This window comes from Solanum pennellii, chromosome 12, assembly GCF_001406875.1.
Source record: "Solanum pennellii chromosome 12, SPENNV200".
Lineage (NCBI taxonomy): Eukaryota > Viridiplantae > Streptophyta > Magnoliopsida > Solanales > Solanaceae > Solanum > Solanum pennellii.
This window is the reverse complement of record NC_028648.1, coordinates 19,330,374-19,343,190: the sequence shown is the minus strand read 5'-3', so window position 1 is coordinate 19,343,190 and position 12,817 is coordinate 19,330,374.

Genomic DNA, 12,817 nt, shown 5'->3' with positions numbered 1-12,817 from the left:
AAGGAAAACCTATTTATGGTAAGAAATCAGGACAAATAAAACCCAACAAATCTCCCCCTTGGCCTGAATTTCTAACAAAATAAATTTGTCCACCTTCTTCACTTAATCTTCAACAACTTGCTTCTCCTCTCCATAATCTCCTTTGCAAAATTTATGTCTCAACACTGAGAACCTCTCTGAAACAATTTCTCCAACAAAATCTTCATTACTGTCAAAAATGTTGCGGCTAGAAATACACCCGCCAAGATGAACACCTCTTTCTAACCTGGTTCAATCATCGATTATCGAACCACTGAACCTGACTCCATCATTGAATCTGGCTTTGATGCCACTTGTTAGGACTGGAAATAAGCAGGTGTAAATGCAGAAGCTAGCAAAGCAAACCTCGAAAGACCACGAGTAAGAAGACAACGAGAAATATACCAAAAGACACAAAGATTTAACGTGGTTCGGTCAATCGACCTACGTCCACAAAGGAGATGAGCAATCCACTATAAATATGAGAGTACAAAATACAGAGGGAAACAACCTCAACCAATTCACTCGGAATACATGGGAGGTTCACACAAGTGATAACGTATCAAGCTTGTGACCCATAAATTCTCCCCCTAACCAAAACTCTCAAAGCTCTTAAGACTACATTGTGAATGCTGATTAAGTTAGAAGGAACATTCCTCTATTTATAGAGTCCTAAACCTTTTCCTACAAGAAAAGGATTGTTCAATCCAAAATCTTTTCCTAAAAGGAAAACCTATTTATGGTAAGAAATTTAGGGCAAATAAAACCTAACAAATCTCCCTCTTGGCCTGAATTTCTGAAAAAATAAATTTGTCCACCTTCTTTACTTAATCTTCAATAACATGCTTCTCCTCTCCATAATCTCTTTTGCAAAATATATGTGTCAACACAGAGAACCTCTCTGTAACAATTTCTCCAACAAAAATCTTCATTACTGTCAAAAGGTTGCGGCGAGAACTACACCCGTCAAGATGAACACCTCTTTCTAACCTAGTTCAATAATCGATTATCGAACCACTGAACCTGACTTCATCATTGAATCTGACTCTGATACCACTTGTTAGGACCGAAAATACGTAGGTGTAAATGCGGAAGCTAGCAAAGCAAACCTCGAAAGACCACGAATAAGAAGACAACGAGAAATATACCAAAAGACACAAAGATTTAACTTGGTTCGGTCAATCAACCTACGTCCACTAAGGAGATGAGCAATCCACTATAAATATGAGAGTACAAAATACAGAGGGAAACAACCTAAACAAATTCACTCGGAATACATGGGAGGTTCACACAAGTGATAACGTATCAAGCTTGTGACCCACAAATTCTCCCTCTAACCAAAACTCTCAAAGCCCTTAAGACTACATTGTGAATGCTGATTAAGTTAGAAGGAACATGCCTCTATTTATAGAGTCCTAAACCTTTTCCTACCAGAAAAAGGATTAGTCAATTCAAAACCTTTTCCTAAAAGGAAAACCTATTTATGATAAGAAATCAGGGCAAATAAAACCCAACAAATCTCCCCCTTGGCCTGAATTTCGGACAAAATAAATTTGTCCACCTTCTTTACTTAATCTTCAACAACTTGCTTCTCCTCTCCATAATCTCCTTTGCAAAATTTATGTCTCAACACAGAGAACCTCTCTGAAACAATTTCTCCAACAAAATCTTCATTACTGTCAAAAAAGGTTGCGGCTAGAACTACATTCGTCAAGATAAACACCTCCTTCTAACCTGGTTCAATCATCAATTATCGAACCACTAAACCTGACTCCATCATTGAATCTGGCTCTGATACCACTTGTTAGGACCGAAAATAAGCAGGTGTAAACGCGTAAGCTAGCAAAGCAAACCTTGAAAGACCACGAGTAAGAAGACAACGAGAAATATACCAAAAGACACAAAGATTTAACGTGGTTCGGTCAATCGACCTACGTCTACAAAGGAGATGAGCAAACCACTATAAATATGAGAGTACAAAATACAGAGAGAAACAACCTCAACCAATTCACTCGGAATACATGGGAGGTTCACACAAGTGATAACATATCAAGCTTGTGACCCACAAATTCTCCCCCTAACCAAAACTCTCAAAGCTCTTAAGATTGTGAATGCTGATTAAGTTAGAAGGAATATTCCTCTATTTATAGAGTCCTAAACCCTTTCCTACCTGAAAAAAGATTAGTCAATCCAAAACCTTTTCCTAAAAGGAAAACCTATTTATGGTAAGAAATCAGAACAAATAAAACCCAACATAACTCTCCTCCTTGCTTTGGATACTACAAACTCCAATTTTTAACCTAAGAAGCTGGAACTTGATGATCGATAAAGGCTTAGTAAACAGATCTGCTAGCTGGTTTGCAGACTTGCAGTAGACTAGAGTCACTTCTCCCCTTTGTTGCACTTCTCTCAGGAAATAGAACTTGATGTTGAAATGCTTGGTCTTTTTGTGAAACAACAGATTGTTTGAGATTGCAATAGCTGTCTGGTTGTCGACAAGAATGATATAGTATTTTCCTTCTGTTCCAAATGTAAATCATAAATGATCTTTCTAATCCACAAGACTTGGTTTACTACTCCTGTTGCTGCTATGAATTCAGCTTCTGCAGTTGATTCTGCAACAACTTCCTGTTTCTTAGATGACCAAGAGAATATTCCTGAACCTAGGTTGAAACAATGGTCAGAGGTACTTCTCATATCATCTACGGATCCAACCCAATCACTATTTGAGAATCCAAGTAACTTGAAGCTTGGACACTTCTCAAACTTTACATCATAGTCAATAGTACCTTTTATATATCTTAATATTCTTTTTGCTGCTTTTAAATGCATTTTACTTGCACACTGCATAAAACGAGATAAGTGACTTACAACAAATAAAATATCAGGCCTTGTTACAGTGAGATACATTAAGCATCTAATCAAGATTTTACAGTTACCTTCATCAACTTTGTCTGCTCCATCTTCTTTACAGAGCTTCTCTTTTTTATTCATTGGCGTGCTCATTGACTTGCTTTCCTCCATTTGAAATTTCTTTAGAATTTCCTTTGCCTATTTGTTCTGGCTAATGAACACTTCACTTTTGTTTTGCTTGATCTTCATTTCAAGAAAATAGATCAAAAGACCAAAATCTTTCATTTCAAAAACTTGCATAATTTCTTCTTTAAACTCCTCAACTAGCTATGTATTATTTCCTGTTACCAGAATATTGTCAACACAAAGTGACATAATAAGGATATGTTTTACATACAGAGTCGATTCAGATAAGATTTTTTCAAACCAAAGCTTAACAGATGATCATCTATCCTACTATACGAAGATCTTGCTGCTTGCTTTAGGCCATACAAAGCTTTTTTTAGTAGATAAACTTTGTCTTCATCACCATGTTTCAAAAATCCTGATGGTGGTTTACATATATTTTCTCCTTCAGTATGCCATTTAAGAAAGTTGATTTGACTTCAAGTTGGAACACCTTCCATTCAATTTGTGTTGTTATTACGAGTAGCAATCTGATTGTGTCTAATCTTGCAACAGGAGAAAAAGTGTTAGAGTAATCAACGCCATAAATTTGTGCATACCCTTTAATTACAAGCCTTGCCTTGTATTTGTTGATGGAACTATCTGCATTTAACTTTATTCTGAAGATCCATCTCACAACAATGACCTTTCTATCTTCAGGTTTATTGACCAACACCAAAGTTATATTTTTCTCAATCATGGAGAACTCCTCCTCCATTGCTTTCTTCCATTTTGGGTCTTGCAAAGCTTCTAGGGGACCATCAGGTTCATAAATGGTGACATTACACCTCTGATAGATATCTGACAATAATATTATCCCCTTGACAAGATGATCATCTTCTAGTTCTTGATGTTAGTGTTGTGCTTTTTGCTCTTCAGGAGCGCTGATGTTTGCTTCTACAGAGTGTCTTCCCGATTTCTGAGAGTTCTTCCAGTCCCACTGTTCATTCTCACTAAAATTAACATCTCTTGTAATTGTCATCTTTCCTGTTTGAGGATGACAGAACTTATAGGCTTTAGAAACTCCACTATAACCCACATGGATGCCTATGATTTCCTTCTTGTCAAGTTTGTCACATTTAACCTGAGGAACATGAACAAAACAGACACAACCAAATACTATAATAAAACTTAGTGAAGGATTATACCTGTACCAAGCTTCAAATGGTGTTTTTCCTTCAAATCTTCCGTTGGATGTCGCTTATGCATAAAAACTGCAGTATTTGCTGCCTCTTCCCAAAATATCTTGGGCAACTCCTTCTCATGCAACATACATCTGTCCATCTCCATTATCCATCTATTTCTTCTTTCACTAACACCATTTTGTTCTAGTATGTATAGTGTTGTAAGCTGATGCACAATGTCGGACTCCTTATAGAATGAATCAAATTTTGTTGAAGTGTACTCCTTCCATTATCAGACCTCAAAGCTTGAATCTTACAATTACTTTGATTTTCCACCAATTTCTTGAATTTCCAAAATACTCTTGCAACTTCTGACTTGAATTTCGAAAAAAAAAATCCAACACATTCTTGTAAAATGGTCAATGAAAAGAACGTAATAGATGCTACCTTATGGTGATGGATTTTTTTGAGGCCCTATGACATCAGTGTGAACTAGTTGTAGCTTTTGTGAGGCTCTCCACGTTGATTTTGGAAATGGATTTCTGTGTTGCTTACCAAATTGGCAAGCATGACATTCATTAGAATTTGCTTCTAGATTAGGTAAACTCTCCACCATCTTCAACTTTTGCATCTTGACAATCCCTTGATAATGATAGTGCCTGAGTCTCTTATGCCATAAATCAGCGACATTTCCTTTTGCTAAATATAACATTTGCTCTTTCTCAAATGGATCTAATGAGAAACTTTTTCCTCTCATTTTGAATTTAAACAAGTCCTGCCCTGAGGGATCCATGATCAAGCAATATTTATCTTCAAAATAAAGTTTTAAACCTTGTTTTAACAATTGAACAACACTTAACAAGTTTCGTTCTAAGTCTAGTACATAAAGAACATCTCTTATTGTTTTTGTACTTGCTTGTGTCTCAACTGCAATAGTTCCCATTCCTTTTACTGGAATGCGACCACCATGGACTATTCAAAAATTTGCAACTCGAGTAGGCTTCAATTCTTTTAAGGGTTCTCTACAATGAGTCATATGTTTTTTGCATCCGCTATCAATCAACCAAGACTCGCTAGAAACATTGCTTGCAAAACATGATGCAACAAATAGTTGATCCTCCTCCTGTTCATTTACAACTCGAGCATCAACATCCTGCTGCTGAGTTTTGTTCTTAAAAATGATTGCTTCATGCCCAAACTGATGCACTTACTTCACTTAGCTTCAGGCCTACTCCAACACTTGAAAGGTGCGTGTCAGATCTTGCTGCAATGCTTACAATTATGATGGTAATTTACTTTGAAGCTACCTGTTTTGTTTTTGTTGTTATGTGCTGCACCTTCTCCATCTATTGGTTTGTATTTCTTGTTCTTTTTTCTTAATCGTCCATCATCTTGATGCTTGACAGGTAAAGCTCCTACAACAACTCTTTCTTGTCTCATAACACGTCGTTAATCTTGTGCTTGAAAGGCACTTAAGAGATCTATTAGTGTAATACTAGACATGTCCTTAGAATTTTCTTAGGTTGTATGGTCACCTCAAATCTTTTCAGGTACCATTACAAGGATTTTCTCAATGATCCTTGAATAGTTAAAAGTGGAACCCAACAATCTTACATGATTGCCAATGTTAAGAAGTCGCTTAGTGTATTCCTTTATGGTTTCACTGTCCTTCATCTTTTGCATCTCAAAATCACCTACTAAATTCAACACTTGCATTTCTCTCATATCCTTCATAATAAGCCTTAAGATAATCACGTACCTCTTTTGCCACTTTAGAGACATAATACGAGTGAAGACATTATATTAAACTGCAGCAAATAAACATGCCTTTGCCTTTGATTTCCTAATTTTCCTTTCCTGTTGATTTTTTATTTGCGCCATCGTTGGATTGTTTGAAAAGGGAGCAATGGTGTATTTATCTTCTAAAGCCTCCCAAAGATCCAAATCTTCCAGATGCTTGCATTCTAATAGTCCAGATTCGATAACTTTCTCCACCAAAAGTTTGTGGTGTCATTGAAGAAAAACTTGCTTCTCTGTTCATGGTATTCACGAAATCTGATTGGCGCCCACACACACAGTTCCCTTAAGAAATAAAGCTCTTGATACTAATTTTAGTTTTTAAAAACCTGTTTAAGCTAAATAACACAGGGAAATCAAAGTTTGCACCTAAAACAAAAAAGACGAGAGAGAATAGAATTGAAGCAACATAAGAGAAATTTTATTGATGCTTTAGATTAGATATGTAAAAGCCTAGAATGAAAGTAAAAATAATGACACACGATTAACAATCACTAAACAAATCCTAAATAATAGAAAAGCATGACTAACAACTAACTGACTAAGTCTTACTAAAATATAGTCATTAAAATTAAATTTACTGCAGTTCAAAATCATATTCCTAACAGCTAGAACTGAATTTGCAACTTCAATTCATATGACTGAAACCATTTCCAAACAACATTAAAACCTAGAAATTAACAATACCCACAATATAATTTGTGTATTTGATTGCATAATCACACCCCTAAGGTAATGGGATCTAGCCAAGCATAAAAAAAAGTAAGTGAGAGTAACCAAAAAACTGTTCCATCAAGACACCTGTAACACCTCTAAAACGAATTACGTGAAGCTAGAACCTAACATGTGTGTCATGAGGTTATAAATTCATAAAATTTTTAATAATAGTGTTAGAAGTCAGTTTGAGGAGTTTGGAAGTGAAACGTCCAAAACGTATGGAAACTAGTTGAAGTTGAACTAGTTTGTCTTAACGTTTTGTAGTGGAGTTTTGGGGTATGATTTTGAGGGTGAAATTGAGTATCAATGGTTTCTGTGCATATCCTGACATGTAAAGGGTTGAAATGTTCGATAACGATGCCTCGAGGACCAGCCTAAGGGTCCCCAAGGAGGACCCAAACATGGGCCAAGAAAGCAGCCGAGGCAGCCCAGATTTGGGTGTGGCTGCGCATTTCGCCAGATACACTTAAAAGGGAAAAAGTTTGCATTGCGACGCGGGGCCATAATGAACCATTCTATCTCAAAATTTTTCTTAATCAAGAATCAGAGGTGACCCCGCAACGCGCAGTGACCTCCCAGATTTATTCGCATCATTTCTAAGTCAAATTTGGATTGGTTAAAATGTCTATTAAGTGCAGAGGTATTTTCGGTCATTTGGGGATGAATTATTGACGATTATTGAGTCTTTTTAATCCCTTAAAATCACCAATCAAAGATAAACCCTAAACTCAGAACAAAACCTCTCCATTCCTTTTATCCAAAAATCTCCATTGATGAAACTTTGAAGCTCCAAGGAAGAAGACTGATTTTCCAAGTTTTTCTCCATAAATTTAGTGGGATTTTCTTCAAAAAAGGTATGCTGTCTCATCCTTGGATTCTCTTCCATTAAAGAAGCCAATTTCAGAGGTTTTCAAAGATGATAAAAAACATGAAATCTTCTACTTCAACATTTAGTGAGTGGTTCTTGCATAAAATGTTTTGAATCAATGAGTTATGATTGAATTGATGTTAATTTGATGGTTTTAGACTAAAAACTCCATGAACCCATGCAAAAGCATGAAATCCTTATTTTGACTATTTTATGGGTGATGTGATCATATTTCTATGGTATTTAATTCTTGTGTAGTTTACATTGGGCTATTGAATTATGTAAGAAGCATGTTAGAATTGTATATAGGCGATCCTAATTTGATGAATTTCATATTGTATCATCCTGGATCATTGTATAGTTTGATTATTGATTTGAATTGGTGATTATGACTATTGATAAGAGCCTTTGTGGATTGAATTGGCTATGGATTGGAGTTTTTGATGTTGAAATGGTGGTATGTTGACCTAACCACTTCTATATTGTGTTTTATAGGTGTTTTAGTTGTGATGTTTGGTATGGTCCACTTATGGTGGCGGTGCTTATGTGATATATTTTTGAAGAGTGTGGCCTCGTCGGCATTACTTTATATATTATGGTATTATCATGTTATAACTTGTACATATAATCACTGTGAAGGTCTATATGGATTATGTGTATATGTGAAGTCAAATCATGTGTTATCCTAGTTGATGATATGTGTGTATAGTAGGTTGTGGTGATGCCTTAATGTGTGTTGCTTGATTTTGAAGTATGAATCTTCCTAGTTGACTATATGAAATTATGAAGAGTTATTTTGATGCTTCTATAGAGGTGTGTAGGGTGAATTGTAGTATACTTCGTTAACCCTATATTCTACTTGAATAATATTGTACATGTGATAAGAAGATGATATGTGTGTCTTGTTATGATAGAACTATGTCCCTCTACTTGATATATGAAGAATGTGAATATGATTCTTCCTACTAGGCTAAAGCACCTTTGTCATTAATGTGTATGTTTGATTGAAATATGACTTTGAACATAGTTAAGAGGGTTATTTATGTAGAACCTTCAACCTAGATAGAAGGTTATGATATCTTGAAGTCGAAAGTCGTAATGGTATCCTTCTTGTTGAATGATGGAATTAGGGGTTGGTTTGATGGAACGACATGAAATCATCATTAGGAAAGTCATGATGCCATCCTATTTAACCATTGTGTGGAAGCCCTAGTGGATCCCTTTAGTAAGGTGTATTATGATTTGGTTGACTTCTACATGGTACCTCTTCGTATGCCCTTGTGATTGAAATACTCTATAAGAAAAAAGGCTAGAACCGAGTGAGTATGCATGGGGAGTGGATCTAATTAAGATTATATTAGAGTACAAAGAAACCCTTAATATTATTTAACCTGACCAACATGAGATATGTCCTAGTTCTACCATTGGCAAGTAGAACACCCTCTATCAGAGTAGGGTTTGACTCCGTATTCCATGCTTAGCTAGTATGGTTTATGTCGGTTTTTGCCTATTCTTATCATGTGAGATATATTCTCGTATTTGATAGGTTCTACAAAGTTTAGGTAGTGGAATGGGACACTATCTAGACATTGCACGAGTAGGCTTTGAAGATGCTAGCGTGTAGGTTCCCTATGTCTTCTCCAAGACCATTATGTGAAAGTCCTTAATTGTTGAACGTCTCTTAAATGGCCTACTGAACATAATGACTAAGTTAAATGCATGTAAATGGAAAAGTACTTGTCTGGACTAGCTTTAAGGATTGCTTAGGTAAGCTTGGAGGGGGTGTATGAGAGGTCTCTTCTTACTTTACTGAGGTGAGTCTTAGAGTACTTTAGGTAGGGCTTTAATTGAATATAATGAATAATCTTGTCTTAGGAATCCTTGAGGATCTCACAGGTGTATGTGAAGGGGTTGTAAGGGCAGCCACTTCATATTTCACTCAAGTGAGCCTTAAGAGGACCTTTGGTAGGAGAGTCTCATGTTTATGCGTTTTGAAGTGATCTTGATGCTATATTGTGGAATTTGACTTATATGTGTCTATGTTGACTTGTATGAACTCTTATACTTGTCTTATGAGGTTTTTCTAAAAAAGAGCCTGTTTTATACAAATGTCTTTTTAGCACGGTTTTAATTGCATGTTGCCATACTTAGTGCATTCTAATGTAGTAATTCAACATACTTTATCTTATCTCTAAATGTGTAGGTAGCAATTAATAGGATTCTTTGAAGTGAATCTTAGATATTAGCATTCATTCAAGAAAAGTTGGGGTATGTCCTCAATAGATTCGAGGACATCACTATGTTTAGTTTTCTTGTTAAAGACATTATAGTAGACTTAGATATTTCTATTTTTTGATGTATGTGCCGTGTCCTAAGATATTCGTGTGTCTAAGATGGCGACTTGGAGACTTAGTATTTCCTATGATTCTATAGAAGATATTTTAAAGTACTATTCTTTCGTGTGAAAATATTTAATTCCATAGTCCTTTTCGTACATGTATGAGATGAATGACGTCAAAGGGCTTGTACAAAACTTCCGAAAGGTCAAGTATGCCGTGTTACGATCCGAGGGAATGCCATAACTTCTAGGGTGTGATCTCGGTTTTGTGACAAGTTATATCATAGCATAGTTTATGAAGTAGTCTTTAGGAACCCAAAGTCTCATTAAATCTACGTCTCGTAGTGTTTTGTCCATCGGTGTGAGTCGCGACACATCTATGAACGAGAGGCTATAAGGCGATAGAGTTTGAATTTCTTTATCAATCTTGTGTCGTGCCAATAGAGGTGAGGTTATAAGTGTCTATTCCTAATGTTTTCTCTTGTGATTATTGGAGATGACTACAAGAAGAATGGCCGCAAGAAGGTTGGAATAGGAAGGAGTGCAAGAGGGACTTCCCCAAGGTGGATTGGATCCACACGGAGTTCAAGATCCCCAAGGTGTTCAAGTTCTTCCCCTTGGTGATCAAGTTCCTATTGGAGGTGAAGGTAATAAGGTTCCGGTGGTTCCCCCTGACATGACTAATGGGGAGATTAGAGAGTCTCTACTTGCTTTGGCCCGAGCCATGACTACTCATGTGAATAGGGGTGTTAAGCCTAGGGTGAATTCTATAGTGAGTACCATTACCTTTAGGTTGAGATATTTTGTGAGAATGAATCCTCCTATCTTTAGTGGCTCTAAAGTGGGAGAGGACCCCCAAAAGTTTCTTGATGGTGTGTACAAGGTGTTGAGTACTATGGGGGTGACTTTAAGGGAGAAGGAGGAGTCGGGTTCATACCAATTGAGGGAAGTTTATCAAGTGTGGTACACTAAATGGGAAGATAATAGTTCGGTTCAGTCGGGTCCTATAGAGTGGGAAGAGTTTAAGGAGGATTTGTTAGGAAATTACTTCCCCCGTGAGAGGAAGGAGGTGAAGGTGAAGGTTCAGGAATTCATTAACCTTAGGCAAGGGAACATGAGTGTGTAAGAGTATTCATTGAAATTCACCTTGTTGTCTAGGTATGATCCATCCTTGGTGTCTATCCTTAGGGATAAGATGAGAAGGTTTGTGACTGGTGTTGCCGACATTGCGATGTCGTACGGCCATGATCCATAATGGCATGAACATGTCTAGACTTATGGTGTATGCACAATCCATTGAGGAGTCAAAGCTTAGTATGATTTCAAGGAACTTGAAGAGGGGTACATCCGATGAGCAAAACCAAGCTAGGTTCAAGAAGATGGATCTAAACCAATATGGACCTAGTGCTCGTAAGGTCAAGGTTGAGAGTGGTAGTAGTTTTCAAGGTGTTAAGTCTACTTGTGCTAGGTGTGGGGAAGAAGCACTTTGAGAAATGCCTAGCCGGTACCGGAGGTTGAGTTGGTTGTGGTAAGTATGTTCATAAGGTGAGGGATTTTTCTACTATTACTACTAGAGGAAGTGAGGCCAATCAATGTCCTTCAAGTGTTCTGTAAGTTGATGCACCAAAAAGGAATCGCTTCTACGCTCTCCAAGCTATGGAAGCAAATTCGGGTGATGATGCCGGTAAGTTATAGTCCCTTTATTTAGTAGTAATGGGTTCCTTTTAAGTGGGGGAGTATGGTGAGTAGTAAAGTTGTGATTTTTTTGTCTCTTCACTTCTATTCAATTCAAGATTGAGAGTTAGAATGTTATAGTAGCATGTTACATATTGCATTTTGTGAAGAAGTCTAGTTGAAATTGAATTACATTGATTCCTTCCATTGTGAATTTCATGAAGTTATGTATATGTGGTAAAATGAGTTTATATGGTTTTATTTCCATATTTCCATTCCTTCATCATAAATTGCTTAAGAGTTGTATTATTGAATGTTTGAGCATGATAATGTGTAGAGACGGAGTTCCTCCTTACATGAAATGAAGAATGTGAGTCTTGATGAGTTGTAGATGTAGTTTCTATCTTTTTTTTTGTGTTTTTAGTCTCTTGATGATGTGGAATTGATGTTTTCCCCTATATATGTGTGTATTGTATATGGTGTGGTATGGTTATGAGCTACTAGTCTTGAGTCTTACCTCTTGAAAGTGTTTAAAATGAAGCAAGAGTCATTCGAGGACGAATGTTGTCCAAGTGGGGAAGAATGTAACACCTCTAAAATTTTTTTAGGTAAATCTAGGACCTAAAATGTGTGTCATGAGGTTATAGACTTCGAAAATGGTTAATAATAGTGTTAGAAGTCAATTTGAAGAGTTTGGAAGAGTTTGTAAGTGAAACGTCCAAAACGTCAGGAAACTAGTCGAAGTTGAACTAGTGTGTCATAGTGGTTTGTAGTGGAGTTTTGGGGTATGGTTTGAGGGTAAAATTGAGTATCGATGGTTCCTTTGCATAAAATGACATCTAAAGGGTCGAAACATCTGAAAATTACGCTCTGGGGACCAACCTAAGGGTCCCCAAGGAGGACCCTTATATGGGCCAAGCAAGCTGCTCATGCAGCCCAGATTTGGGTGTAGCTGCGCGTCGGGCCATCTACACTTAAAAGGGAAAAAGTTTTCCCTGTGACGCGGGTCCATCACGAACTATTCTGTCTTAAAATTTTCCAGTTTCAGAATTAGAGGTGACCCCACGACATGCAGTGACCTCCAAGATTTTGTCGCATCATTTTTAAGTCAAATTTGAATTGGTTAAAATGTCCATTAAGTGAAGGGGTATTTTGGATAATTTGGAGATGACTTATTGACGGTTATTGAGTCTTTTTAATACCTTAAACTCACCAATCAAAGCAAAACCCTCAATTCAAAACAAAACCTCTCCATTCCTTCTC